The sequence below is a fragment of the Salmo salar genome, chromosome 21 (genome assembly GCF_965601325.2).
Source record: "Salmo salar chromosome 21, fSalSal1, whole genome shotgun sequence".
Lineage (NCBI taxonomy): Eukaryota > Metazoa > Chordata > Actinopteri > Salmoniformes > Salmonidae > Salmo > Salmo salar.
In genome coordinates, this window is record NC_138311.1 from 49,982,398 (window position 1) to 49,995,751 (window position 13,354).

A 13,354-nucleotide genomic window follows, 5' to 3' on the forward strand; every position below is an offset into this window, starting at 1 on the left:
TGCTGGCTTCCAGTGGGATTACTGCATTCTCCCTTTCACCTGCGGCTGGGTTTGACTGTCTGCGGCTGGGTTTGACTGTCTGCGGCTGTGCTTGGCTGTCTGCGGCTGTGCCTGGCTGTCTGCGGCTGGCTGTCTGCGGCTGGGCCTGGCTGTCTGCGGCTGGGCCTGGCTGCCTGCGGCTGGGCCTGGCTGTCTGTGAGTCAAGCCCAGCCGCAGGCCATCTGCGGATGGGCCTGGCTGTCTGCTGCTGAGCCTGGCTATCTGTGGATGTGCCTGGCTGTCTGCTGCTGGGGTTAATCCACAGAGAAGCTCACACTACCACCGCAACACAATGCTGCCCACTGGATTATTCTGATGTTCAATCTCCTTACCTCCACTGGCCATTTTAAACACGGTGTGCCAGGGCAAAGGGCCTGGTCCCTGTTGGTCAAGGCTGGTGCTCAACCAACCATCAACAGGAATTGCTACAAAGGACCTATTTTCCAAAATCCCTCTTTAGGTTTTGGTCCTTTTTTGAAGGGTTTAAAAGACGGACATAGTGTTGCAAGTCACTTTTTCTTATTGCTATGGGTGGCAGGGCAGTGGTGGCTGCTGAGGGGAGGACGGCTCATAATTATGTCCTGAACGGAGTCAATGGAGTGGCATCAACCACATGGAAACCACGTCTTTGATGTGTTTGATACCATTCCATTGACTCCATTCCAGATATTTATTATGAGCCGTCCTCCCCTCAGTAGCCTTCACTGGTGGCAGGGAATTTAGGGCCTGACTAGTTGCCCAGCCATTAATCTTATAAAGAGTCACACTGTTGCTCAAGCTCATTCCAGAACAGTGTAGGCATTGAGCTGCTTGTCCTCCAATTCTTGTATACCTACCATCCAACTCATGTGACAGCCTACTTACTGGGCCCTCTGAGACTGGAGTGATCACATCACAAGGCTGGTGATAGAACCTTGGGGGAAGTCTACTCAGAACTTACAGGTTTCTTCATAACAGAGACTTGTGTGCATCTGAATTGAGTTTGAAGTGTAGGTGGACAAGGTTTTACGACTGGGGACAGTATATTGAGTGTACTACTCTCGTTCCCAAAATAAATCATTTTCTTAAAGCTGCAATATGTAACTTTTTGGACGATCTGACCAAATTCACATAGAAATGTGTGTTGTAGATCTGTCACTCATTGAAGGCAAGTCTAAGAAGTGGTAGATCTGTTCTATGTGCTGTATTTCTATGCTTCCCGTTCTTAAGTTCCGTTTTAGCGTCTTTTACTTTTGGTTTTGTACACCAGCTGAAAATACAAGAGTTTTGGTTTAATAAAAATGTATTTCAGTGGTTTAGATGGTACAATGATTCTCTACACAGCTTGTTTTGGCACATAAACAGAAATTAGGAAAATGATTTAGAATTTTAGCAACCAGGAAAAGGCACAGCTATTTCTGCATATTGCATCTTTAACTTTTGTTGTTTATTCTGAAATATTGAGGTGTGCTAGCAAGGCTACATTAATGCCTTTAGCAAACAGGATTAACATCCTCTCTTTCTCAACCCACCCACACGCTTCAATTCAGCCAGTATTGTCTGAATTGTTATGTCACCGTTGCTCTTCTAATGAGAGAGTATTCAGTTGTTGTTTTTTGACGACACTTGAACTGATTTGAATGACACTAGGCTAAATGTCATCACTTCTGGGTTCTATAATTTGTTAATTTCTAAGGTGAATTGATTTCCTGCTGCGGTTCAATTGAAAAAGGCTAATGATTCCTAATCAGGATTTTGATTTGCATGAACGACAATCCGTGATGATATTAGGGGATACATATTAGCCTAAAACGTGTAGGACTATCTGCACTGTTAAGAGTAAGAGAGGATCTGTTGTTAGCCGATGGAAGGGGGATGGGAAGAGATTGGCTAGAAAATATACAAATGCCTCAGTCATGTGATGATGTCACTATTCTGTTGAATAGCCTGTTGTCTAAAGAGAGTAACTTGAGTGTAGTCTGTTCCCGACACTTCCATTGGCTCAGCTTTGACAGTGGTTTCCACTGTGATTTAGCCTTGCCCACAATCCATATTGATGACAATAATTTGGTCTGTGTTTATATTTGACCTATTTCACACATGTATGTGTAAATTGGTCATGTGTTTTTTGCATGTCCCAGCACCCCCTGAGAGATCCTTGTAGAGCGGTGTCATGGCCAGGGTCTTACATTATTAACGGCAACTCTGGAGCAATTAGGGTTAAGTGCTTTGCTCAAGGGCACATGAACACATTTTTCACCTTGTCGGCTCGGGATTCGATCTAGTGACCTTTTTGTTACTTGCCCAATGGTCTAACCGCTACCTGTCGCTCAAGTTGTGTGCTTCAGTAAACTGAATGATAGGCAAGCCATGTTGGCCCACGTTGACAGTTTGGATGTAATATCATAAGAAAAACCAGTGTGTGTTCAGCTTGTAAATTTGATGATAGGCTTACTCCCTTATCAACCTCCCATAGCAAAAGTAATCTGATAAATTATTTTGGAGGTGAACCATTTTAATAAATGCTGACTGGAGCTTAGGCCTAACTCTGAACAACTGGTGAGGAAGCATCTCCTCTTATGGTTGTTACAAGGCTGTTCTCGTCCTGACTCTTCCCCTAACATGCTTAACTGCATGGGATTCCACTATCACAGCAGAAATCCATTCATGACAGTAACTACCAGGGTTTTTTCTCGTTCAACAAGGGGCGAGGCAAGGGGGCATGGAATTTGGAGAAAATGTTGCTGTTTTAAAGGACATTTCCTGTGATTCTACATATTCTTTAATGGAGCTGAGAATTTTTGCCGTTTTAAAGCAAATTTCCTGTAATTCTATGCATTTTGCCATGGCAATGCTGTGTTATTTTGTGCAAACATAATATCAAAATCAATACATCTAAATTCTAGGGCTGGAGGATATCAGTATCGCGATACTCGCTCATATCGTGGAAAGAAAACAAAACACAAAGTGGATTTAAGTTTAGGAAAACAGCCCTGATGTTGGAAACAAACATCATTATATTGTCATCCTGAGTCAACATTTATTTATTTCCCAAACTTATAGCAAACAATATTTTACATACAGCAGGTTTTTAAAGGACAAAAGAGTATGGTCAGCTTCATGTTTTGATTTTTGGCATGTAAAAAAATATTGCGACAATGGTATCGTCACAGCCCTACTAATTTCATTGTTTTTGGCATTTCCAATTGTGTCTGACTGTCTGACTTTTATTTAGGTGATAGTTAGTTCTCAAAGATTGTAAAAAAAATATGTAGGTCCTTTTCTACATAGTTTATATCTGGTTTAAGTTTACATTGAAAGTGTTTTTCCATTAAAAATACGTATTGGATTTGCTGTTTGTTTGGTTATGTTTCAGATTATTTTGTGCCCAATAGAAATTAATGGTAAATAATGTATTGTATAATTTGAGTAACTTTTATTGTAAAAAAATTATATAAAATGTTTCTAAACTCTTCTACATTAATGTGGATGCTACCATGATTACGGATAGTCCTGAATAAATCGTGAATAATGAAGAGTGAGAAAGTTACAGATGCACAAATATCATACAGCCCAAAAATGCGAACCTCCCATGTTATTGTAATGGTCAGAGGTTAGTTAGCATGTATTGGGGGTATAACACATTCCTTCGACCTCATGGCTTGGTTTTTGCTCTGACATGCATTGCCAACTGTGGGACCTTATATCGACAGATGTGTGCCTTTCCAAATCATGTCCAATCAATGGAATGTACCACAGGTGGACTCCAGTCCAGTTGTAGAAACATCTGAAGGATGATCAATGGAAACAGGATGCACCTGAGCTCAATTTCGAGTCTCATAGCAATTCCAGGGGGTTGCCTGCCTCTTATCGGAATCAACAGGTTGAGAAGCCATGCCTTTCTGACCTGATGATTTCCTCCCCAGAAACCGGGTTGGGAATCAGGCCTTGTTTCTCCCACTGCTCATAGCCTAACCCAACACTGCTGTGCTGGCTGGGGGCTGGTTGGCTGGGGGCTGGCTGGCTGGCTATCAGTCATGATCTGACTGAGAGGAGCAGTTTCCTGTGGGCTGGTCCCAGGAGACTGTGCTGAAGCTGGGTCAGAGGAAGCCTCTGAAGACCGAGCAGAGAAGGGAAAAGTGCTGCTTATGCCTGGAGCTAGCAGCCAGCCCCCAGCCAGCCAGCACAGCAGTGTTGGGTTAGGCTGTGAGCAGTGGGAGGAACCAGGCCTGATGCCCAACCCTGTTTCTGGGGAGGAAATCAGCAGGTGAGAAAGGCATGGCTTCTCATGCCTCAGATAAGAGGCAGGCAACCCCCTGGAATTGTAGTAGGGAGAAAACCGTTTTTTTTAAAATGTTGGCTAATTTATTAAAAATAAAAAACAGATACCTTATTTACATAAGTATTCAGACCCTTTGCTATTAGACACGAAATTGAGCTCTGGTGCATCCTGTTAACCATTTATCATCCTTGAGATGTTTCTGCAACTTGATTGGTTGGTGTCCACCTTTTGTAAATTCAATTGATTGGACGTGATTTGAAAAGGCACACACCCTGACCAGAAAAGGGGTCATTTTGGTATTGTAGTTTGGTCAAGACGTGGCAGGAGTGTGTTTGTTTTGTTGCATGTTTTATATTTCTATGTTCCATTCTATGTTGTGTATTTCTTTGTGTTGGCCTGGTATGGCTCTCAATCATGGACAGCTGTACATCGTTGTCGCTGATTGGGAGCCATACTTAGGTAGCCCTTTTTCCACCTGTCTTTTGTGGGAAGTTGATTTTGCATTGCTGTGTGTGTAGCCTGCAAAACTGTCTAGCTGTCGTTCGGTTTCTTGTTTTTGTTTAGTGTTCAATAAAAGTTAAAGATGAGCACTCAATCCGCTGCGCCTTGGTCCATTCACTACGACGGCCGTTACACCCGTCTAAATAAGGTCCCACAGGTGACAGCGCATGTCAGAGCAAAAACCAAGCCATGAGGTCGAAGGAATTGTCCGTAGAGCTTCGAAACAGGATTGTGTCGAGGCACAGATCTTGGGAAAGGTACCAAAAAAAATGATGCAGCATTTGAAGGTCCCCAAGAACACAGTGGCCTCCATCATTCTTAAATGGAAGAAGTTTGGAACCACCAAGACTTTTCTTAGAGCTGGCCGCCCTGCCAAACTGAGCAATCGGGGGAGAAGGGCCTTGGTCAGGGAGGTGACCAAGAACCAGATGGTCACTCTGACAGAGCTCCAGAGTTCCCCTGTGGAGATGGGATAATCTTCCAGGAGAAACACTATCTCTGCATCTCAGACTGGGGCGAAGGTTCACCTTCCAACAGGACAATGACCCTAAGCACAAAGCCAAGACAACGCAGGAGTGGCTTCGGGACAAGTCTTTGAATGTCCTTGAGTGGCCTAGCCATAGCCCGGACTTGAACCCCATCGAACTTCTCTGGAGAGACCTGAAAATAGCTGTGCAGCAACACTCCCCATCCAACCAGACAGAGCTTGAGAGGATCTGCAGATTGGGCGATACAGGTGTGGCAAGCTTGTAGTGTCATACCCAAGAACTCGAGGCTCTAATCACTGCAAAAGTGCTTCAACAAAGTACTGAGTAAAGGGTCTGAATGTGATTTCAGTTTTATGTTTTTATATATTGATTAAAATGTCTAAAAAACAGTTTTTGCTTTGTCATTATGGGGTATTGTGTGTAGATTGATGAGGAAAAAATATATACTTTATTCAATTTTAAAATAAGGCTGTAACAAAATGTGGAAAAAGAGAAGGGGTCTGAATATTTTTTCACATTGTTAGGTTACAGCCTTATTCTAAAATGTATTTAATTATTTTTCATCAGTCTACACACAATACCCCAAAATGACAATGCAAAAAACAGGTTTTTAGAAGTGTTTGCAAATTAATTAAAAAAATGTACAGCACCAGTCAAAAGTTTGGACACACCTACTCATTCAAGGGTTTTTCTTGTAGAATAATAGTGAAGATGTCAAAACTAGGAAATAACACATATTGAATCATGCCGTAACCCAAAAAAAGTGTTAACCTCTCTAGGGTAGGGGGCAGTATTTCACGGCCGGATAAAAAACGTACCCGATTTAATCTGGTTATTACTACTGCCCAGAAACTAGAATATGCATATAATTATTGGCTTTGGATAGAAAACACCCTAAAGTTTCTAAAACTGTTTGAATGGTGTCTGTGAGTATAACAGAACTCATATGGCAGGCAAAAACCTGAGAAGATTCCTTACAGGAAGTGCCCTCTCTGACCATTTCTTGGGCTTCTACACTCTCTTTATTGAAAACTGAGGATCTCTGCTGTAACGTGACACTTCCTACGGCTCCCATAGGCTCTCAGAAGGCACCAAACCGCTGAATGATGCCTTTGCAGGCCCTGGCTGAAAAACAGTAGCGCATTTGGATAGTGGTCGATCAGAGAACAATGAGACTGGGGCGCGTGCACGAGGCGACACCATGTTTTTATTTTTTCGTCTTTGAACGAAAACAGGGTTTCCCGGTCGGAATATTATTGCTTTTTTACGAGAAAAATCGCATAAAAATTGATTTTAAACAGCGGTTGACATGCTTCGAAGTACGGTAATGGAATATTTAGAATTTTTTTGTCACGAAACGAGTCGGGCGCGTCACCCTTCGTCACCCTTCGGATAGTGTCTTGAACGCACGAACAAAACAGAGGATATTTGAACATAACTATGGATTATTTTGAACCAAACCAACATTTGTTATTGAAGTAGAAGTCCTGGGAGTGCATTCTGACGAAGAACAGCAAAGGTAATCAAATTTTTCTAATAGTAAATCGGAGTTTGGTGAGGGCCAAACTTGGTGGGTGTCAAAATAGCTAGCCCGTGATGGCTGGGCTATCTACTCAGAATATTGCAAAATGTGCTTTTGCCGAAAAGCTATTTTAAAATCGGACATAGCGATTGCATAAAGGAGTTCTGTATCTATAATTCTTAAAATAATTGTTATGTTTTTTGTGAACGTTTATCGTGAGTAATTTAGTAAATTCACCGGAAGTTTGCGGTGGGTATGCTAGTTCTGAACGTCACATACTAATGTAAAAAGCTGTTTTTTGATATAAATATGAACTTGATTGAACAAAACATGCATGTATTGTATAACATAATGTCCTAGGGTTGTCATCTGATGAAGATCATTATGATTTGTTTAACCTCTTTAGGGTATGTGGGACGAAATCGTCCCACCTACTCAACAGCCAGTGGAATCCCGTGGCGCGTTATTCAAATACCTTAGAAATGCTATTACTTCAATTTCTCAAACATATGACTATTTTACACCATTTTAAAGACAAGACTCTCGTTAATCTAACCACACTGTCCGATTTCAAAAAGGCTTTACTACGAAAGCAAAACATTAGATTATGTCAGCAGAGTACCCGGCCAGAAATAATCAGACACCCATTTTTCAAGCTAGCATATAATGTCACATAAATGTCACATTTAGCTGACGACCCTTCCAACTCCGCCCACCGGCATCCTAATAAGGAAACAAGAACAGAGAGAATATGGCAGAGTGGGAGGGTCGTCACAGTCACTACAGTTACCTCCCAACACAACAGGATGTAGCCTAAGCTAAAACTGTATCATTGTACTAACAGCTATATTGAAAGTAGCAGCCGGAATATTAAATGGAACATCCATTCCATGCCTCTTGAATGGCTGTCAATTTAGCTAGCTGTGAAGTGTGAACTGAATCTAGGCCTAATTTCCTCCTGACACATTTGGGGGGAATTGAGATTAGAAGACTTTAGGTGGTTTAAACTAGGCTGACACCAGAATGACTGACTATTCTTTTGCTGGAATGTGGTGAGCAACGCCAATTTTTATTCTGCGCATGGAACTAAAGCTGAAAGTCTTATTACATGTCTCTGCTCAGAATCACTTTTAATCCCCATTAACCTGCATCCCAAACAGGACTGAGGAGCAAATATTAATTGTGTATTTTGTGCTCAGGCTGCTCCTTCAGCTTTTCGGGCTGTCTTGTTTATTGCATGGTGTTTAACATTCAGTGTGTGGGTGGGGTGGCCAGCGCAGTATAGCACAACACGCTGTTATACTGAGATTAGTCTGATTTGTCTGCTCCACGTCTGCTGCCGTGCTAGCGAAAATTAATGTACAGAGCTGCCACCAGATACAGTACATCACAAAAATGGCTCTTGTGTTTCATGAGCTTGTACTTTCAGCGCCTGGTAGATCATATATTGTGAAGCCTGTTTTTAGATGTGGAGAGTTTACGCCAAGGGAAAAAATAAAACCTCTTGTTACTGAGTTATATCTCCTCCAAATAGCCTAGCAATTGTTGAAGTCAGCTATTCGCATCATTCTCTAATCTGAGACAATGTGTGATATGAGAAATTGATAATCAATGTATAAATTGATCACTGAACATCTGCCCCATATTAAAAGGTGACTTTCTTTGACATTAGATGGATGAAACATAATGTATCATTCTGAGATTAGAAATAAATGATTAAAAGCCAGTGTAGCCTAAATCCAAGATTTTTAACATTTGTTCTACCTCAGCAAATCCTTGTGCATTATTCTAGAACAGCAGTGCACTGAGGGCTAGCCAAGGACACCAGAGGGGTGGACAGAGTCCACTTGTTAAACGGAAGGGAACTCCACCAATGCTTAACATTTCACACTAGGAACAAATCTGTCACAGCAAACAAGCAGGCGAAAGAAGTAATGGAGCCAAGGACAGACTGAGAGAAGGACTACTTTAGAGATTTTACATTTTAGTCATTTAGCAGACGCGCTTGTCCAGAGCGACTTACAGTAGTGAATGCATACATTTCATACATTTTTTTTCTTCTCCGTACTGGTCCCCCGTGGGAATCAAACCCACAACCCTGGCGTTGCAAACACCATGCCCTACCAACTGAGCCACACGGGACCAAGAGATCAGATCTACAGTACATTAGAGCATTTTTATGATGAGGGGGGGGTAACTACGTCACCCCTAATTCACCCCTTTCCTCTCAGCAGTCAGCACCTGCTTCACCTTCTTTTCAGAAGAAGGCTAAAGCAAATTGAGGCGCCTGTGCGTCACCCAGGGTCATTATTTTTTATCCCTTATTTACGGCAGTGTTTTTACAGCAGCTGAGACTGCCAAGTCCCCATAATCCCGCGCCGGTCCCCCATAATCCCGCGCCGGTCCCCCCATAAGACTGCCCCGTGCCCCCATAAGACTGCCCCGTGCCCCCATAAGACCACGCACTCCCTTTTAATGTGTTGAGGACCAGTAAATATGTCTGCAGAAGAGCTGAAAGGCCATGCATTGTACAGATGAAAATACTATCGTATTAAAATAATGGCTTCAAACCCAGAATGACCCCAGACATTTACAGTACCTCATCTATACCTGTTTTATGCTCACTCAATTTACATAAATCTATAGGCTAGTACTGTATCCTCACGTTTTGCTTGTGTCTTCCAGAGACCTTTCATGCTGCTAACGTCATTATCATTGGTTATTTATCCACTCCTGGCCTAAGCACTGCATATTGATTTGACATTTCATCTTAACTTGAATAATGTACACTGAGTGTACAAAACATTAAGAACACCTGCTCTTTCCATGACACAGACTGACCAAGTGAATGCTATGATCCCTTATTGGTGTGACTTTTTCACGCTAGGTTTTTCATGCTCAACAGTTTCCAGTGTGTGTCAAGAATGGTCCACCACCCAAAGGACACCCAGCCAATTTACCACATCTGTGGGAAGCATTGGAGTCAACATGGGCCAGCATCCCTGTTGGACACTTTCGTCACCTTGTAGATTCCATGCCCCAACAAATTGAGTCTGTTATGAGGGTAAAAAGGGAGGGGTACAACTCAATATTAGGCAGGTGTTCTTAATGTTTTGTACACCCAGTGTATATTCATGTCAATATGTGACCCGTTTCAGGAAGCTAGGCATATGTCGCATGTCAGTACTTCACAGGAGAGGCATTTGAACGGCTTTATTTTTTTTTATAGCAAAATACGTTTCATGTGAACTTTCATGTGCCTTAATAACAAACTTGTATTCCATCTGTAAATACAAATAAAATGGTTAAATTAAGAGCCTAGTTGGTTTAGCCACGGAAAAAGACAGGAATCTTCCCACTAGCCATGATTGGCTGACATAATGGATGGGCTGGACATGCCGGGAGATGAGTTTGGATTGGTCTGCCATGTAGCGTGCTTCTGTCTATAATGTCAGCTGCTCAATATATGTTGATAGTCCTTTTTACCGCAGCTGTTTTGAAAGATATAACGTTAGCCATCGAGAACTACAAAAGTTTTGCTTCTTTTCGCAACAACATTGATGCCCTGAATTTAGCAGGCGCTATAGACAGATCAGTTGGAAAAAGTTGTGATGGGCTACTTTCTGCACACCACGGTCAGTGTGAAACCGGAGTGACCTGACAACGCTGGTCAAACGAGATGTACACTACCGTTCAAAAGTTTGGGGACACTTAGAAATTTCATTGTTATTGAAAGAAAAGCAAAAAAAAAATTGCCCATTAAAATAACATCAAATTGATCAGAAATACAGTTTAGACATTGTTAATATAAATGACTATTGTAGCTGGAAATGCCAGATTTTTTAAAGTGGAATATCTACATAGGCATACAAAGGCCCATTTCTCAGCAACCATCACTCCTGTGTTCCAATGTCACGTTGTGTAGGCAAATCCAAGTTTATCATTTAAGAAGGCTAATTGATCATTAGAAAACCCTTTTGCAATTATGTTAGCACAGCTGAAAAGTGTTGTTCTGATTTAAAGAAGCAATAAAACAGGCCTTTAGACTAGTTGAGTATCTGGAGCATCAGCATTTGTGGGTTCGATTACAGGCTCAAAATGGCCAGAAACAAAGCACTTCTGAAACTCGTCAGTCTATTCTTGTCCTGAGAAATGAAGGCTATTCCATGCGAGAAATTGCCAAGAAACGAAAGATCTTGAACACTGTGTACTACTCCCTTCACAGAACAGCGCAAACTGGCTCTAACCAGAATAGAAAGAGGAGTGGGAGGCCCCGGTGCACAACTGAGCAAGAGGACAAGTACATCAGAGTGTCTAGTTTGAGAAACAGACGCCTCACAAGTACTCAACTGGCAGCTTCATTAAGTAATACCCGCAAAACACCAGTCTCAACGTCAACAGTGAAGAGGCGACTCCGGGATGCTGGCCTTCAAGGCAGAGTTCCTCTGTCCAGTGTCTGTGTTCTTTTGCCCATCTTAATCTTTTATATTTATTGACCAGTCTGAGATATGGCTTTTTCTTTGCAGCACTGGAGCAGTGGCTTCTTATTTGCTGAGTGGACTTTCAGGTTATGTCGATATAGGACTTGCTTTACTGTGGATATAGATACTTTTGTACCCGGTTCCTCTAGCATCTTCACAAGGTCCTTTGCTGTTGTTTTGGGATTGATTTGCACTTTTCGCACCAAAGTACGTTCATCTCTAGGAGACAGAACGCGTCTCCTTCCTGAGCAGTATGACGGCTGTGTGGTCCCATGGTGTTTATACTTGCTTACTATTGTTTGTACAGATGAACGTGGTACCTTCAGGCATTTGGAAATTGCTCCCAAGGATGAACCAGACTTGTTGAGGTCTACAATTTTTTTCTGAGGTCTTGGCTGATTTCTTTTGATTTTCCCAATGATGTCAAGCAAAGAGGCACTGAGTTTGAAGGTAGGCCTTGAAATACATCCACAGGTACACCTCCAATTGACTCAAATGATGTCAATTAGCCTATCAGAAGCTTCTAAAGCCAAGAAATCATTTTCTGGAATTTTCCAAGCTGTTGAATGGCACAGTCAATTTAGTGTATGTAAACTTCTGACCCGCTGTAATTGTGATACAGTGAATTATAAGTGAAATAATCTGTCTGTAAACAACTGTTGGAAAAATGACTTATGTCATGCACAAAGTAGATGTCTTATCCGACTTGCCAAAACTATAGTGGTTGAAAAATGAGTTTTAATGACTCCAACCTATGTGTATGTAAACTTCCGACTTCAACTGTACCTGGACACTTGTTTCTCAATTTGCTTCTTTTTTTTATAATCATGATTTATTCAAACAGTAATATGCAATTGACCAAAAATATACCAGCTTTCTGAAGAGGCAACAACGGAACGGGAATGCCCCATCTGTGTGTGTCAGGACTCAACATAAAGTGCCTTCAGAAAGTATTTGTACTCCTTGACCCCTTATTCCACATGTTGTTGTGTTATGGCCTGAATTCAAAATTGATTAAATATAAAACATTTTCTCACAATACCCCATAATGACAAAGTGAAAACATGTTTTTAGAAATGTTTGCTAAATTATTGAGAATTAAATATCTCATTAACATAGTGTATTCAGAATCCTTGACTTTTTCCACATTTTGTTAAGTTACACCCTTATTCCCCCCCAAAATAATCCTCAATCTCCACACAATACCCCACAATGAAAAGGCAAAACCAGGTTTATACATTTTTGCAAATGTGTAAAAATAAAATAAAAATAGATTAAAACTTTAATATCATTTTTACATAATTTTTCAGACCCTTTACTCAGTACTATGTTGAAGCACCTTTTGGAAGTGATTACAGCCTCTAGTCATCTTGGGTATGAATCTACAAGCTTGGCACACCTGTATTTGGGGAGTTTTTCACAAATCTCTCTGCAGATCCTCTCAAGCTCTGTCAGGTTGGAGGGGGTTGCACAGCTATTTTCAGGTCTCTCCAGAGATGTTCGATTGGGTTCAAGTCCAAGACTTGTCCCGAAGCCACTCCTGCGTTGTCTTCGCTGTGTGCTTAGGGTTGTCCTGTTGGAAGGTGAACCTTCACCCCAGTCTGAGGTCCTGAGCGTTCTGGAGCAGGATTTCTCTGTACTTTGCTCTGTTCATCTTTGCCTCGATCCTTACTAGTCTCCCAGTCCTTACCACTGAAGAACATCCCCACAGCATGATGCAGCCACCACCATAGGGATGGTGCCAAGTTTCCTCCAGACATGACGCTTGGCATTCAGGCCAAAGAGTTCAATCTTGGTTTCATCAGACCAGAGAATCTTGTTTCTCATGGTCTGAGAGTCTTTGGGTGCCTTTTGGCAAACTACAAGTGGGCTGTTGTGCCATTTACTGAGGAGTGGCTTCTGTCTGGCCACTCTCCATAAAGGCTTGATTGGTGGAGTGCTGCAGAGATGGTTGTCCTTCTGGAAAGTTCTTCCATCTCCACAGAGGAACTCTGGAGCTCTGTCAGAGTGACCATCGTGTTCTTGGTCACCTCCCTGACCAAGGCCCTTCTCCCCTGATTCC

The 13,354-nt window shown here is 42.0% G+C and overlaps 1 protein-coding gene across 8 annotated transcripts in view; it reads left to right on the forward strand.

The window, feature by feature from the left end:
- Positions 1-13,354, forward strand: part of LOC106582447 (muscleblind-like protein 2a) — a 48,180-nt gene that overhangs the window by 10,480 nt on the left and 24,346 nt on the right. The gene's annotated exons all lie outside the window — the stretch shown is intronic.